The 15,232-nt window shown below is 41.1% G+C and overlaps 1 long non-coding RNA gene across 2 annotated transcripts in view; it reads right to left on the reverse strand.

Annotated features, from left to right (window-relative positions):
• The window catches only part of LOC106031957 (uncharacterized), a 52,766-nt gene extending 40,557 nt beyond the window's left edge, over positions 1 to 12,209 (reverse strand). For both annotated transcript variants that reach the window (XR_010833577.1, XR_010833578.1), the window contains exon 1: positions 12,108 to 12,209. This is a non-coding gene — a long non-coding RNA (uncharacterized lncRNA). The remainder of the gene's footprint in view (positions 1 to 12,107) is intronic.
• Positions 12,210 to 15,232: the final 3,023 nt, after the last annotated feature.

The raw sequence follows: 15,232 nt of genomic DNA on the forward strand, positions 1-15,232 counted from the left end.
TCTGAATGTAACTTTAAAATACTATAATCTCTTTTAAAACCTACATAGGGAAAGCATTTCATGGGAAACTGTAATACTGTGTACCCACTGCTGCCAAGCTGAAGCAGGACAAAACTTATGAAAATGGTGTTCTCAGATTTTAAGAGGATATTAAAAAACAGAATAGAGGAAAGTAGAATAACCTCTGCAGGGAGCACTTGACAGCATCCATCCTGCCCGATTTTGGTATTTGTCTGAACATTTTACAGACTTGCTCACATTTTGAGCGTGGATGTGCGCTTAAACAGATTCAGCAAATGTTCACCACTAAAAGGATGCATTTCCACTCTATAAGCTTCAAAGATGAAAAATTTGCAAGAAGCCTTAATGTCATCACCCTTTCTGATAAGCCACACAGACAGACGTGTTTTCAGATGCCTTGGATTCGTACTGTATAAATCAGCACCCGAGAGAGGAACGGCGACGGTGCCTGCGGAAGCTCTGCCTGCCTGCTCCCAGAAACCAGGCTGAGCGACGACGCCGTGCTCTGAGCACCTGAACAGGAGCAGCAGCAACCTGGGGCTCAGATTATGTATTTGTTGGTGTGTATCTGACCTGTGTACGAATGTGATTTCATGCAAATATTTTGGTGGAGATTAGTTGATAGCAAAACAGAACCGGAATGCTAATGATTTTTGGCAGCACATGCAGAGGATGAAAACTCATTCAATCCAAGGCAAAGTGTCAGCTTTAATAAAGTAATGTCATGCTATGCCTCCCCCATAGCTGGCCTATACTGACATGAAAAATTGTAATGGTGGAAATGCAGAACTTTGGAGATATAAATAACTTGAGACTATGTTATAAAATTTCCAACTGGGGCGGAGGAAAACTGTAAACATACATTAAGTGACTGCAGTGAAGAATATTATTGCCACCTATTGACAGCAGAACCTTCTGAAATAATACAGCCTCTTTGCTGCTATTGAATCGAAATTCCTCCCTGGCAGAGCTTTACAACAGGCGGCTCCTGCTGCATTTGTATGGCGGGGGATACAGGCATTTTGAATACCAGAAACATCTGGATTTAACAAGTACAATATTATCTGAGAAAGTTACAAACAAACAAAAACACACAACCCACAAACAAAACCAAATCTCAGCCCTCAGGGAGGTAGCCCAGCAGTAATTCCACACCCTGTCAAACCAGGACTGGCACCCATGGGGCACTGCAGGTGGTGCCACCAATGCTAGGAGGGATGGAAGAGGCACAGAGGAAGGGGACTGTCACACATCCACACGGCCACAGAGCACACATTGTCATCTGTTTGCAGGAGCAAGTGCCTTTCTCCCCTGGGGCTTGTCTGCAATGCTCCAGCTCGGAGCCCCCCGCTGCCCTCAGCTGCACGCTTCCCCTTCCTCTCAGACTTCTCAGCTGGAGACACCTCAGTAGCTTCCTAAAACTTCCTTACAGCATTTATTAGAAAACAAATGTAAATTCAAACTGCATCAAAAGCAAGCACCGCTCAGCCATACAGGATCTAAAATCTGGGTAGTCACTTAGCCAGAATTGCCAGGTTCGTAATTAGCCTAATTTCAGCCAGTACCTTCCACCATCTTGCCCTCTTTTTTGGTGTCCTATTAGCATTTGAAATATGAACCCCCTCCCACCTCTCTTGTCAGGCACTCAGTTATATTATTAGATACTTCAGCGTGACTCATTCTTGACAGCCCACTGATTTCTGATCTAATTTGGGTCAGACAGTGCAGATGGAGACCAGCATCCTATTGAGTCCCCCGATTCAGGCACTGCTCTGTGGAAATCCAAGCCCAGAAACATCCATCTTTCACCGGCCCTCAACAATACGCTCTCTGAACCACTTGCACCTAAAGATCCTCAATATCGTTTCACAGCTTGGTGAAAGATAAAAACTCTATAGGCCAGAACAGTTTTATGCTGCAGAACAATTTTTGGAATACCTTTGTTTAGGTATTAAAAATATTATTCATGTATGATTTATGTATTCAATTTCTAGAGCAGGGCGAAGTGATTGTTGTTTTAGTAATCTGTATTATGGGAGTGAATTTGAGTTTGAATCATGTTCTGTTTCCTTGGGAAAGGGTGGATTCATTATTCAGTGTCTTTTGCAGTCTCATCACTTTTTAAGAAAAAAATGAATATAAATAAGAAAGATTAGTTACAGTACCCAATAGAAAAAATAATCATGTTTAAATAGTTAATAGTTGATATTTCCTTTGGGGAGTTCACAATAAATTTAGTTTACAGAAATTTTACTTAGACAACAATAAAAAAAGTCTCAGCCAAATTTAGGAAAGTTTAAAAAACTGTTCAGAAATGTTTTTTTTTTTTTCTTTGAAATCAACACTAATGCAATAATCAACTTTAACATGACAGAAAACACAGGACCTAACCCTTGTTGGAGACTGTTTTTTCTAAGAAAAAATATTGTCCGGTACAAAGCCTCTGACGGGAGAAGAACTTTTCAGAAATCATTTTGAGTTTATGCTCCCGGTTAATGGTCCCTGTTGCTAAAGAGCTGCATCTGCTGAGTATGCCTGCCTCCACTGGTTGCTGACTGAGCAGTCACCCTATTTTTCTCCAAATTCTGCACTGTCCAGTACGTCCATCACCAAATCACTCCCAAGCCCTTAGATCAGGGAGTGGAGTTTCTCTGAAACCCAAGTTTCTTCTTGTTTCCTTTCATCGTTTAAACTCCTGTAACCATTCTGTCTTTCTTTATACGCTTCAGTTATTGAAAGCCTTCCCTGAAGCCCTGGTGCCAAGCACTCGCCTGCAGGAGAAGCGGCACATGCACCACTCCTTGAATTCCCCTGTTCTTCCTCTTCCATCACAAGATGCTGGTGGTTTCATTGGCCTTTATGATGACATTTCTGCATGGGCTCATGTTTACCTCTCCCTGTGGGCCATCTCAGTTTCTTATTCCCAGGACAAGCTTCCCAGCCCAAGGGAAAGGCCACCTTCCTCTCCATGGGTGTAGGACAGCATTCAGCAATACTGCAATAAGTGCTGCTTGAGCCTAGCTTACTAACCCACTCCACAAAGTCCTCTTCCTTACGGCCCCAAAGTGCATTCCTGTCTTCCTCAGTATAAATTCTTTACTACATTGTTTTTGGTCCACATATTTTTGCAGCTCTGATGTTTTTAAAGTATCAAGCTCCTGGACTCCATTCTGGTTTTGCATAATATTTATTATCAGCTCAAGAGGACTTGGAGAACAAAGAAATAACTTTTCATTTCCTTAGCATACTCAGCTTTATATGCCAATAAGCACTCTACAACTGAGTCTGAAGATGCAGCATATTTCAAATTAGGACTTCTCTCCATCAGTCCTCTGAATTCAGTGGTACATCAGAGTGATATTTCCACCCCATACCATCTGCTCCAAGGCCTCACATGGTGGCAGAAGTTGCCTAAGCTTTTATTTTTCCCCCCCCCCCATCTTTCCCAATACAATTGTCCAAGGTGTAAAGAGATTGTTCCGGCCATTTGGGTGTGGGGTCCTGCTTTTCACAGCAATTCTGGCTCTTTTAGGCCACTGAGCACTGATAATTTACCCCCAAGATTGGAAAGAACTAATGTCACTTATATTATAAAATACCACTCTTCTTACTTTTCTCCCCTAATTGATTCATCTTAAATAGGTTCTCACTATTGATTTTATCATTCCAGCCATGCCATCCCTCCTGCTAGGTCTCAGTAACATGAAGTGGGTCTAATTTATACTTATGAGTCATTCCAATTACCCTTCCTCATTATTCTCTCAACATAAGCTATCCGATTTTTTTTCCCCTTCTCTGTTCCTTTGTTTGTTCATTTTACTTTCCACTAGCTTGATTTTATGCTAGAAATGAATGCTTATTTATTCCTTGTTTCTTTGATTCCCTTCTCCTCCGTGACTGTAATGGCCCCTGCAGGAGTCCTTCAGCTCCTGTCTCAGCGCAGGCAGAGGTCGCCTCACCTGCCCGTTCCCCAGAGGGCTGCGATGTGCAGATTTCTGACCCCCCTTCCCAGTGCTGGACCACTAGTCTGAGGTGCCAGCTTAAATGGAGGGGTGGCCAGCTCTCCTGCCAGGAAAACCGGTGTCCCACTGCTCTGGAGCATGTGGGAAACCCATGGGGGAAGCATCCCACTGTTGGGGGTGAGCTCTTGGAGCTGTTCCAGCCAACCTGCACAGGCATGGATGTTTTTATTTTATCTTGCAATGAACATAAATTAGCTCGATTTTTCTATTATGCACCCAGTTTCCACACTGTTTTGATTGTTCATACTTGAACATTTTAAAGCATGTGCAACTTCATTGCTCATTTCCCGTGTATAACTGTACTGTCTGCAGAAATAACTCCACTACCGCTCTCAGGCTTCAAGGCTACAAAATAAAATGACAACATTGATTTCAACAGCTATAAGATTTCTGAACAGGAATAAAAAACACAAAACGAAACTACACAAGTCATATTTGAATGCACAGTAACCACCCCAAGAACATCGGCACTAACCACCGCAAACACTCGCTGTGCCTCCCGCCTGCCTGCGGCTCAATGCCTCAATTACACACCGCAGAGGAACAAAGCCTTGCGCATCCTCGGGTGTCTGTGTCGCGCTCAGAGGTGCCACTATCGTTAGCTTGTGTGGAGAGATGAGTAATCACAGAAACAAATGAGCATCCTGACAACCCACCGGATGCATTGCAACACCGTAACCGCTGCTGCAGTCTTGCAATAAGGAGGAAATTATCTCATTTAAGTTTCACACTTTTCCAGACCTGGGTTCATACTACTTCAGTAGTTATCTTCTCTTAGCATCTGTTTTTGTATGATCTTCACACACTTGGTGACAGGCTTTCAGTCCACGGAGGGAAACATTTCCCTTCCAGAAACACCAAAGTGCTCATCTCATTATTTTTGTGTTTCAAAGGGTGGCACACTACCTCACTATCAGCATCAGCAAACAAGCTTTTGTAGGCACTTTTTCAGGAGGGGATCCTTAGACAAAAGCTTGAGTGCTCCACATCTGATCACAAAGCAAACGAGGCATTTGCCAGAGCATCTCAGCACAGGAGATCATTTCAATGTATGCTTAAGTGCTTGCTGGTTGTCAGCATAGTTATTTCAAGTGATGTATCTACAAGTGGACGGCCATAACCAGGAGAGATGAGAAAATCTGGGACTGCATTAGGGACAAAGCGACCTGAGCTAAAGCCTGCTGATTGTTGCAGGAGTGCATTCGTTTATGAAGAACAAACAGGTCACTTTGGAGTGATGGGCCACTTCAGGATGCAAGCTTTTTTGACAGGATAGGATCTGCACAGTCCAAATCTAATCTCATCCAAGAAAATAGGCAAAGGAATTCAGTATACCTGAAGATTACCAGTTCAGAGGCATACCACTTTTTGCTGATTTAAGAGAAGTTAAGGCCTTGATTTGAAAATCAATTTAAAAACACAGTTGCTTTTTTTTTTTTTTTTAACCTCTCCCCATGCAGCTCTCACACACAGAATATTTCTTCCCATCAATACACAAAACTGCCAGTTCTGGATATCACGGCAGAGTTTCTTCTTGGTACTAAAATAGCTTCCAATATTTTTAAATATAAAATCAATATATTGGGAAGATAATAGAAGCACATTTGTACCCATAGTAGTCACGGATCCTTAAGAATACCCACATTATTTTAATACTTAATTCAACACGAGCAGGTACCAACAGAGCTCAGTTGTCATTTAAGATAGAAATAAAATATTCCAATATATAGCTCCTTACCTTCCCTACAGCAACTTCCCACAGATGCAGAAAATCTGCTAACATCTCTAATCTACATTAACCAAGAAACACAAACAAAGGACTGTAGGAAGGAATCCGGTGGGTATATACATACAAAATTCACTATGAAGTTGTTTGATTTTCATGGAAAACGCTGTTAAAAAGCCTTCAAAAGTACTCAAAGACATACGTTATTCCTTCCTAGCCAATATTTCTTCTCATGACAAAAAATAAAAGCAATAACCCCCCTAAGCAAGGAGCCCAGCTCCTCCCTCCTGACTTAAGCATCAGCTTGTTGCACTCTCGGGGCTGTTGAATTCTTTGGGGAGGGTGCACATGCTGGAGCGCCTTCCTGATTTGGCACCTATGGTTCTAAATAGAAGTAGGGCTCTGCAAAAGCACTGAGCACAAAGTCGTGTTTAACTGGAAAAATATTTACATATTACTTTACAAAAAAAACACCTGCTTATTTAGAAGCCCAGAAATCAGCATTTACCAACAGAATGGTACTTTTAAAAAGTGCTACCTTCTCACTTCTGATAGCATTTCTCTAAAGATCTTTGTGATTTCCTGTTTCAAGCACATTTTCTTGGCTATTTAAAAATTTTGTTTTACAAAATTCTACAATACAGAGTTGAGTTTTTGGTTATCCTTATTTTTGTAATTCTGTTTCCAAAATATACCACGTGGGATTTTCTACTTGTATGATTTAAATGATTCCCCATGTGCCCCAAGATGCCAGCTTTCATCACATATACAGTAAACAAGTGTTTGAAAACAAGGAAGGCTAGTGTCTCAGTGAATTAATTTACTTTCCTGTGATATATCTTGCTTTCAGACTAAGTCAAATCTGTACAAATCCAGCAATAAGTGAAAACACAAGGAGGGAAATGAAAACAAGGGGCAACAAGAAGGGACAAGCAACCCAGGAAACTGCAACGAATGAAGCTAGAGTCATAGATGGAGTTACAAAAATGTAGTAGCAAAATTTGCTAAAACTACAGTAAGAACCGTACTACTAAACTGACCAAAAGAGAAACAAACACTGGAGAAGAGGAAAAAAATTCAATGATCGAGCAAGTTTGAGAAAGCCATGACATGACACGCAATTGGTAACTGCTCTAGCTTTCTTCACTTATTACATAGAAGTTTCATTGACAGGGGCTCCAACTAAATGCTAAGTGAAATTTAAGAGTTCAGTGTGATATACAATCAGAATTACAGATATCTATGAAGAGAAGTGTGTAAAATTTGTATTTTAGTATTGGTTAATTGGGAGATAATATAGACTCATATATCTATTATATAGATATCTATATAATATATTATATAGATATAATAATTTTCAAATAAGAACTCTGCAAGACTAGACTCTGGATCCATCTGCTTTCCCAGTTGCTCTATATGTTTCAAAATGTATGCATACCAGATCCGAAATGAAGAGTGCCCAGAAGAACTTTTGTTGAAGAGCAGTGCAGATGGTAGCACATGTGGACAAAATAAATGAAAGTTACACGCAGCAGATACCTAGCTTAAACCACACAGAAATGTGAGCTGCAGCGTCTGTGCAAGCCCACAACATATTAATTGGACTCCACGCATTCGCCTGAAAACTCTGCTGGTCAACAAAATCAAAGTGAAAAGTGGAAGTAGTTGTACTGTTCATGTAGCAGCAGAGACTAATTAACTGACTTTGCTAATGGCTATAGTCTGCCACAGAACTTTTACAAATAGATTTTTACAGCTGATAACTACTAATAGCAGGTACTGAAGGTGACATTGACAGTCATCTATCTGCAATTGGGAAAGAAATATTGCCACATATGCTGACATCATTTGATATTAGAAGTTCTGGCTTCTAAATGTCATATTTTAAATGTCATTATATTTGTAGAATGTAAAAATAAAATTTTAATGCTATTTTAGTCATATACCTCACATTGAACCTTAAAATAATGCCATGTTTTTATGAACACTTTTAATAGTATGAAAAAGTAATTATCTCAAGCCTTTCAGGCTCGGTATCCTTTAATAATGAACTGAGTCATTCTAGAAGTACCATATCCCGATTTTATAATGACTGTTTGCAGACTAGAGGAGAACATACAGATGAGACACAGAAATACTCAACTACTCCAATATTCTGTGACAAGTAGGAGATTCAAACTAACTTTATGAATTGCTTGGCTTGTATATACTGTTCATAGAACTTAATTTGACTAAAACACCCCTTCAGAGTCCAGAATGGAGTTAAGGATTGATTTCTTTTTTTTTTTTTTTAGAAGGGAGGGGGAAGAGGAAAAACAATACACACTCTCAAATTACTGAATAATAATAATAAAGGTGTAAGCAACCATGTAACCTTGATTTCACACCCAACTTCAATTTCATGGTGTCAACACTTGTTAGGCTAAGACATTAGTGATGGCTTAGTCTCCACTTAGTTTAACTCAGCTCTGCAGTCAGAGACATGTTACCCAGTGGGTGATTCAGACCATCCTGAATGTGCTGTCAAGAAGCCATTTTTAATCATTTTATATATCCACTAATTTTAATCGATATCCAGACTATTTTGTACTAAATATCTAATCTTACTAAGCAAGGGAAAAGTAAAATCAAATCTCAGATCATAGAAGCTGTAGGAATTAACACTTGGCCTTCAAAAGAAGAGTGGTCTAGACAAAACCCCTTCATAGCACACTTCACTCATTTTATTAGTTAAGAAACACAATCTGCTGCTCCATATGGCCATTCCCCTCCCATTGCCTGTGCTCTGCACACTTTACCAGGACTATGCCATAACGCCATGGTGACAAATTCAGCTTCCAATACTCTTGTGCTTCACTTTCAAGTCTTCTGAAATTCATAGCTAAACTCTTGCTCAACTTCATCTACTTACGGTGATTAGTTTCCCTAGGAGCCATGCTCCAAGCACAGTGTTGTTTCAATGCCCAATGAGACAGTGCAAAGCTAACCATACAAAAAGACCAAGTTTTCCAAGACTACATTCATGAGATGCTCGAAAGAGAGCAAGAGGGTTTTAGCATTGTCTTTTAGCAATAATGAGAGGAAACAGGAGAATCGTCCATCAAGATAGCCCTTTCTTTGCTCCATTTACTGTGCACCATGATGCTTTCTAGATCATTAGCTTACTATTTCCTCTTATGTAATTTCCTGCAGATGTGCTTGTTAGCAAAACACTGCTCACAAAACCAGCGTCCTGATGTTTTGGTGTTATGTGGAGAGTGTACTGCCATGCTTAAACTCACAGGTCCTACAGGTTGCTGTTCAAAACAGTAGTTAAAACAGATAGCAACACAGACTTCAGATACGCAGCCCAAACAAGGTAACCTGTAAAGGAAAAGCTATCTGGGGTAGCAATTAGAGAAAATGAATGAATGGATGTGATGTGGCTTTTATAAAAAGACAAAGAGCCAATTGGTATTATTATCTTGCTCTGTTAGTACAGAGCCAGGATTCAGGTTGTTTGGCAATGAGCCATAATGGATTGTTTTAGTTCCTTTCTCTCTTTGATTGCCTTTAGACTTAAGGCCCAATACAGCAGCCTGAAGTATGCTACCAGTGTCAGCAAAACAAATGTTTGCTCCAGCAGACTTGCACTCTGAATATCCTTAGCTGTGCCGTAAAGCAAGGGCCCCATAACATGTACTTTTGATGTTAATTCCTACTCCTCTAGGAAATACACTTTTCACACTGAGCCTACCTGCTCCTATACAATGACAGTGAACCCTCCCACTAACCCTGGAGTTCACCTGTGAGTGCTCTTTTCTAATGCCATAAGCATCAACCAGCATCTAAAAGGCATTCTTGTGTCAAAGTAAATATTTCATGCTGAAATTATGTATAATGCTAACGATAGCCTTTAATGTAAAGGGAAGTAATATCTTAGTGTTTAAGATATTAAATGCATGTCATGTCAACTGAACGCGTTTCGTACAGTAGTAATTCTAAGCAAGAGTTTAACTTGGCTCAATTAAATGATAATACACAACTTAAAGAAAAGGAACCAGTCTTTTGTCTCTTGCTTCCCTTGCTCTGCAAAATAGCTTCTGCCACAGAAATCAATTCTAGTCTTCCAAGACTATATAATGGGCTTCAAAAAACAAGACTGCGCCAATTATTTATTCATCATAATTGAAGGCCCTAGAACCAAAGAAAACATTTTGCAGTTTCTTCCTATAGAATAGGAAATTACTTTCCTGAAGCTGCTACAAAGACCTGAATTAATTACCACTGAGATGCACATTACTGGATCAGTATTAACTTCCATTCTGCTCCCTGAGTTAATTGACTTTCTAACTAAGACTATGACCTTATTTCAGTTTGCATCTTAGAAAGAAATGCATTGTTAAAATGCAAACCAGTACTAGTCAGTCTCCTACTTTTGTGCTACGCTAAACTCAATGATATCAAACCAAAAGTTATGCAGTGGGATGATTGTATTTAGTTTTTTGTTTGTTCGTTTAAATCCTTATTAATATAAACTTCATATAAAATAAAAACTTTTTAAAATAGTGTAACTAGTGATACACACCCTGATTTTCTTTAAGGTACTACATGTATATCATGGTATATAGTATGAATGATTATATGATGAACTACTGTGAAGAAAGATGGATCATCACCATCAAAAACCCCACAACAGCACTGCACGGACACAAAGTCACCAGCTTGCTTGATCAAGTGTCATTTACCAACCGTTTTGATTTGTTGGATGCAAAGAGAAGCAAAGGGAACACACTGCAGTGAGTGTCTGCCTACCTGCCCCAGGACAGACAGTGAAGCTTTTGGCACGTTGTCCCAGACATGACATGAACATGCACACAAGCACCGCGTGCACACACAAGTCAACCAGCTGGACTCCATCTGATTTGACAGCTGACAGTGAGGTTCAACAGCCAACCCCCCTCCCAAAGCTGCTGTTTGGTGCAGAGGGAGGTAAATCAGAGCACCACAGATGAAGAAATGAAGCTCTGCCACTGTTGCATTAAACATCACATGCACCTGTTCTCCAACGCATCACAATAATCAGCCTCTGGAAGTCCTCATTTACGAAGTTCATGCCTTTTCCCCAAAGTAGCTTCAGGACCATCCCCTCAAACATATACATCAGCTACACGTTATTTTTTGGAGTGTGAAAGGTTATTTCTTGCTCTGCATTTTACCAGTATTTTACTCTATAGTTTTTAGCTTCCCAAACCAGAAGGTTGCTAGCGCTTCCTTCAGAAAACTGTTCCACAACCTAGTAAGTTTCACTGCCAGGGATTTTTTTTCATGCTATAAAACTTACATTTTTCTTCTCCTTTTTTTTCAGCCTATTACCTCTCATAATACCTCAAGTGTCACAGTAAATAATCCTGTGTTCTCCTTGACACTTTGCATTTAGCTATTTATTGGGAGACTGCTACGTTATCCTAGCCTCTATGGTCACCAACAAAGCACCTCTGGTTTACAATCCCTTTTTACCATTCAGCTTCCTACTGCTGCTTGGAAATTTCAAGCTTAGAAGTATAAAACAACAGCAGCTTTTAAAACTCAGTTTGGTTTTGCCACGCACAAAGGGAGGGCTTTTAGTTGGTTCCTCCCTGTTGATATATTGGTTTATTCTAACAGAGCAGAGCATAATTATAAAACGATGAGTACTGACAATTACTGGTTTCAAAGATCAGACTTGTCAAAATAGAAGCAGGAACAACCACGTACTCTTTGGCAGACACATACCTGCTCAGAAGCATCCATAGCTCTCCACTATAATTCATTACAATCTGCCTTTTTCCTGAGGCCACAGCTCTGCAGGCCTAGAGACCTAATTTTCCCCAACACCCACCTGGAATTGTCCACCTGCTTCCTGTGGCACTGGTCCACTCCCCCCCTTGAAACACCTTGGGTAGAATATTTTGAAGGATCTCAGTGCTTCTGAACACCATCATCCTCCCCCACCCAGAGCCTGCCACCCTCAACAGGGGGCGTTAGCAGGAGTTGCAGGCATCTGCTTAAAGTAAAAAAACAAAAGCCATTCATTTGAGATGTACCCATGTAGGTGGCCTTGGGGTTTCACTGTGCTCAGCTTGATTGTCATTTTGTGTGATTAGATTAGTTGATGTTACCCATACAGTATTACAAGAGCTTCTATGTTTTAAATGGACTAGGACTTCATAGATGTGCTCATTCTGCTTCCTTCCAGGCTCTGCAGTCCTACCCTGCACTCCTTCTACCAAGCACATGCTCCTACATTCCCCTCTTTAAGGGACCTTCTCAGCAGGAACCCAAGCAAACACAAGTTGATTTAAGCATCTACACCTTACCTGGGGCTTGAACTTCTTCTCTTCCTTCTTGCACACTGTTTTTCAGCTACTCCACCCAGACAGCAGCAGCGGCTAGCACCACCACCCCTCTCTTACTCCTTCAGCTTCATAGCCTCTCAGGCTGGGCTTTGCAGCTCCTTTTCAGGGCTAGCCTGCAGGTGTGGCCAAAAACTCCCCCCCCCTGCCCACCCCCTGCAGGCTGGGCTGGTGTCCCACCTGAGCCCTGATCCCCCAGGGAGCTCCTGCCACCTTCTTAAGTAAGGATGATATGAGTATGCTGCCCCCACTATTAGATGCGCTAGGCTGAAAATTAAGTGACTTTCTCTTCAGCCTTAAATATTTAACTGAATTGTTTTTAATATTACATTAGGTTATTATTTTTATGATGAGTGAAAGGGATTTTTTTCCTTAGCTGAGTGTCTCACAAAACTCTTACTGGAATATCCAAGCTGTGGAAATTATTCCAACAACTTTATACTCCACAAAAGCTTGGGCACGTGTATTGCTCTTTTAAATCTCTTCCAAAAGCAGACCCAGGAAAAGCCCCAGGCTGCCACAGCCCCTCCAAGTCCAGACTCAGCTCTAAGCAGAACTCTTGTCACAAACTCAGGCCATCAAGGACTTAGTGCTCAAGACAGAAAGCAAGCATTCAGATGTTATAAACTACCTGTCCCTGAAAATTACAGTGAGTTTAAGAATTTTAACACTAATGTCAGTGATATATCTTTCTGCATAATCCTAGTTGCAGGCACAGCATCTTCTTAAATTGCAAATGGGGTTTGCACACATAAAGGCCGTTCATTCCCTCTTCTTAAAAAACTGTCATGTCATTTGTAGCTAAAATCGTTCCTCATTTTCTTCCTCTCCTGGTCTCCAGTAGCTTTTATCCAATCCTCTTTCCAACATCCATTTAGCACTTTTAATGAGAAATCTGAGAAATATGTGTGGTTCTGCTATGGGACAGGGACAGGAGGATGGACCACACAACCTTTTGAGCCTTTCTAGTTGCGTACTCTGACAGTAAACTCCTCGGACTGGTTCCTGACCCAAAGCAAAAAGTCATTTAGTCTCTGTCAAAATGTCAGGTGTGCCATGAAGGACAGGCAGTGAACTGTGGCCCCTGCCTTGCATATTTGAGGTCTCTTTCCAGGCTTTTTCCCCATGGCTTACATACAACAGGAGGGATCACCTACCTCCGCAGTTTAATTCTGCATAGCAATGCTGCGTATCAGTGTACGAAGCAATGTCACACCTGCCTCCCCCGTTTCTTTCAAGCGTGCACAAAACAGCTGTCTTTAAAATTCCTTGAAGTATTGTGTAATCTTAGCAATAGCAGAGAGCACTTGGGAGCTCGGTGCATTACGAAGTCTAATAACAGTAACAACAACAACAATAATAACGGTAAGGCAGTGAAAGCTCAAGGATGCTGTGACTTTCAGCAAACTGTAGTATTATTTTGAAACAGTCTACTGCAGTGTTGGGAAACCTCACTCACCAGACAGCTACAGATTCAAAGACATCTTAGGGGGCAGGTAACACAAAGGAGGGCTTTTTATTCCCAGATTGTGGGCATGAAACCGGCTTGTGTTGACTCCAGTAAAGGTGCTTACAAGCTGAAGACTCTTCAATACACTAAACCAGGATTTGCACCTTTTCACAAATCTGGGTTCAGCTCATTAGACTTTCTATGCATTTGCTATGATGTCACCTTGAGAGCTGTAATCAGGTCAGCTAAAGAGAGAGCTGAGGGAGAGGCTCCTTCAGTTCGAGTGCCGCCACTAACACCTGTAGCACGGGGAGCTGCGGTGGCTCTGTGAGAGAGCTCAGCTTTGCTCTTTCTTCCTCTTCTCCACCTTCAGATTGCGGCTAGGATACAGTTTTGCATCAGAATCACTTGGAAGTTGCTGATGTACGCTTTGGACATGACAGCATGAGAGCAGGTGGGACACGCAGTCAAGGGCTTCATCTCTAAACATTGACCAAAAAAGTAATATGTGATAAATGACAGAAGTTGAGCCCAAATACATTACTTGCCTCAGCTTTTTAAGCCCCTGAAATTAATATGCTTTTAATGGGAAGCTAACCCTGAAATATCATGCACGGCTCCAGAACTCTCTTTCCGTCGTCAATATTCACTACACGGATATCTCTTGGGACAGATAGAAGCTGACAATTTAATAAATGAAGATGGAAGCAGAATAAGCTGATGGCTTAATCAACTCTACATTCGGAAACAAAGGAGCTATGTTATTTCTTCTTTATCCACCTTTTCCTCATCACTAGTTGATCATACCTGGTCATAGGAATTACTCTTCACCTTTCTGGCAGCCTCTCCTGTTTACAGCGTTTTGTTTTTTCCTACAGAGCATGTTTCCAGGGAGAGGAAAAAAAGCAGCGTTCCACAGCTCTTCATAAAATTGTCGCCAACCAAAATGTATGAATGTCATTCTCTCTAGTAAGCCCTTTCTCAAATAAACAGTCCTCAGCACGCCTGCGACTAGCAAGTTCAGCTACGGCAAGAGCTCTAAGCAGCAGCCGCTTCCCTAATTGCTTTCTACTCCACCAGCAATCAGCATGGCTGCTGCAGACTGGTGGGCACCGAACAATGTATGGGCAGGAATTTAAAATGCTGCCTTCCAAAGCATGCTCTGCTTCAAGCTGGTACTTGAATTCCTGACATTCTCTAATCATCGTAAATTCATAAAGCTTTGAGGGTGCAGGAAAACATGTGCCAGCCTGGGAGCCCACACAAAGCCTCGCTGGAAAGATGAATGATTCACTTGAAAGAAGATCCTGAAGCACAGATCAAATTTTAATAAGTCTTTGACTCTCTTTTCTAAATGTCATCTCCTAATGACACTCTGGAAAGATGCCGTTTCTCCTATCGGATTCCGTCTTGAAAACGCTCAAATGCTAAACTCACGGTAGCTGATAAGCCATCAAACAAGTTTGCTTGCTAGACTTTAAACTGCAAGGAAAGAACCTTTTGTGGTTTGTCTTCATGTTGTGATGGTGTTTGGATGTGCAGTACCTGCTTCTGTATTCAACTGCTAACTGAAACATTTCCCTGTTTTTGGAGAAACTGAAACTGTTACTGATCTGAATCTGAATTCCCCTGAAAATAA

The sequence above is a fragment of the Anser cygnoides genome, chromosome 9, assembly GCF_040182565.1.
Source record: "Anser cygnoides isolate HZ-2024a breed goose chromosome 9, Taihu_goose_T2T_genome, whole genome shotgun sequence".
NCBI lineage: Eukaryota > Metazoa > Chordata > Aves > Anseriformes > Anatidae > Anser > Anser cygnoides.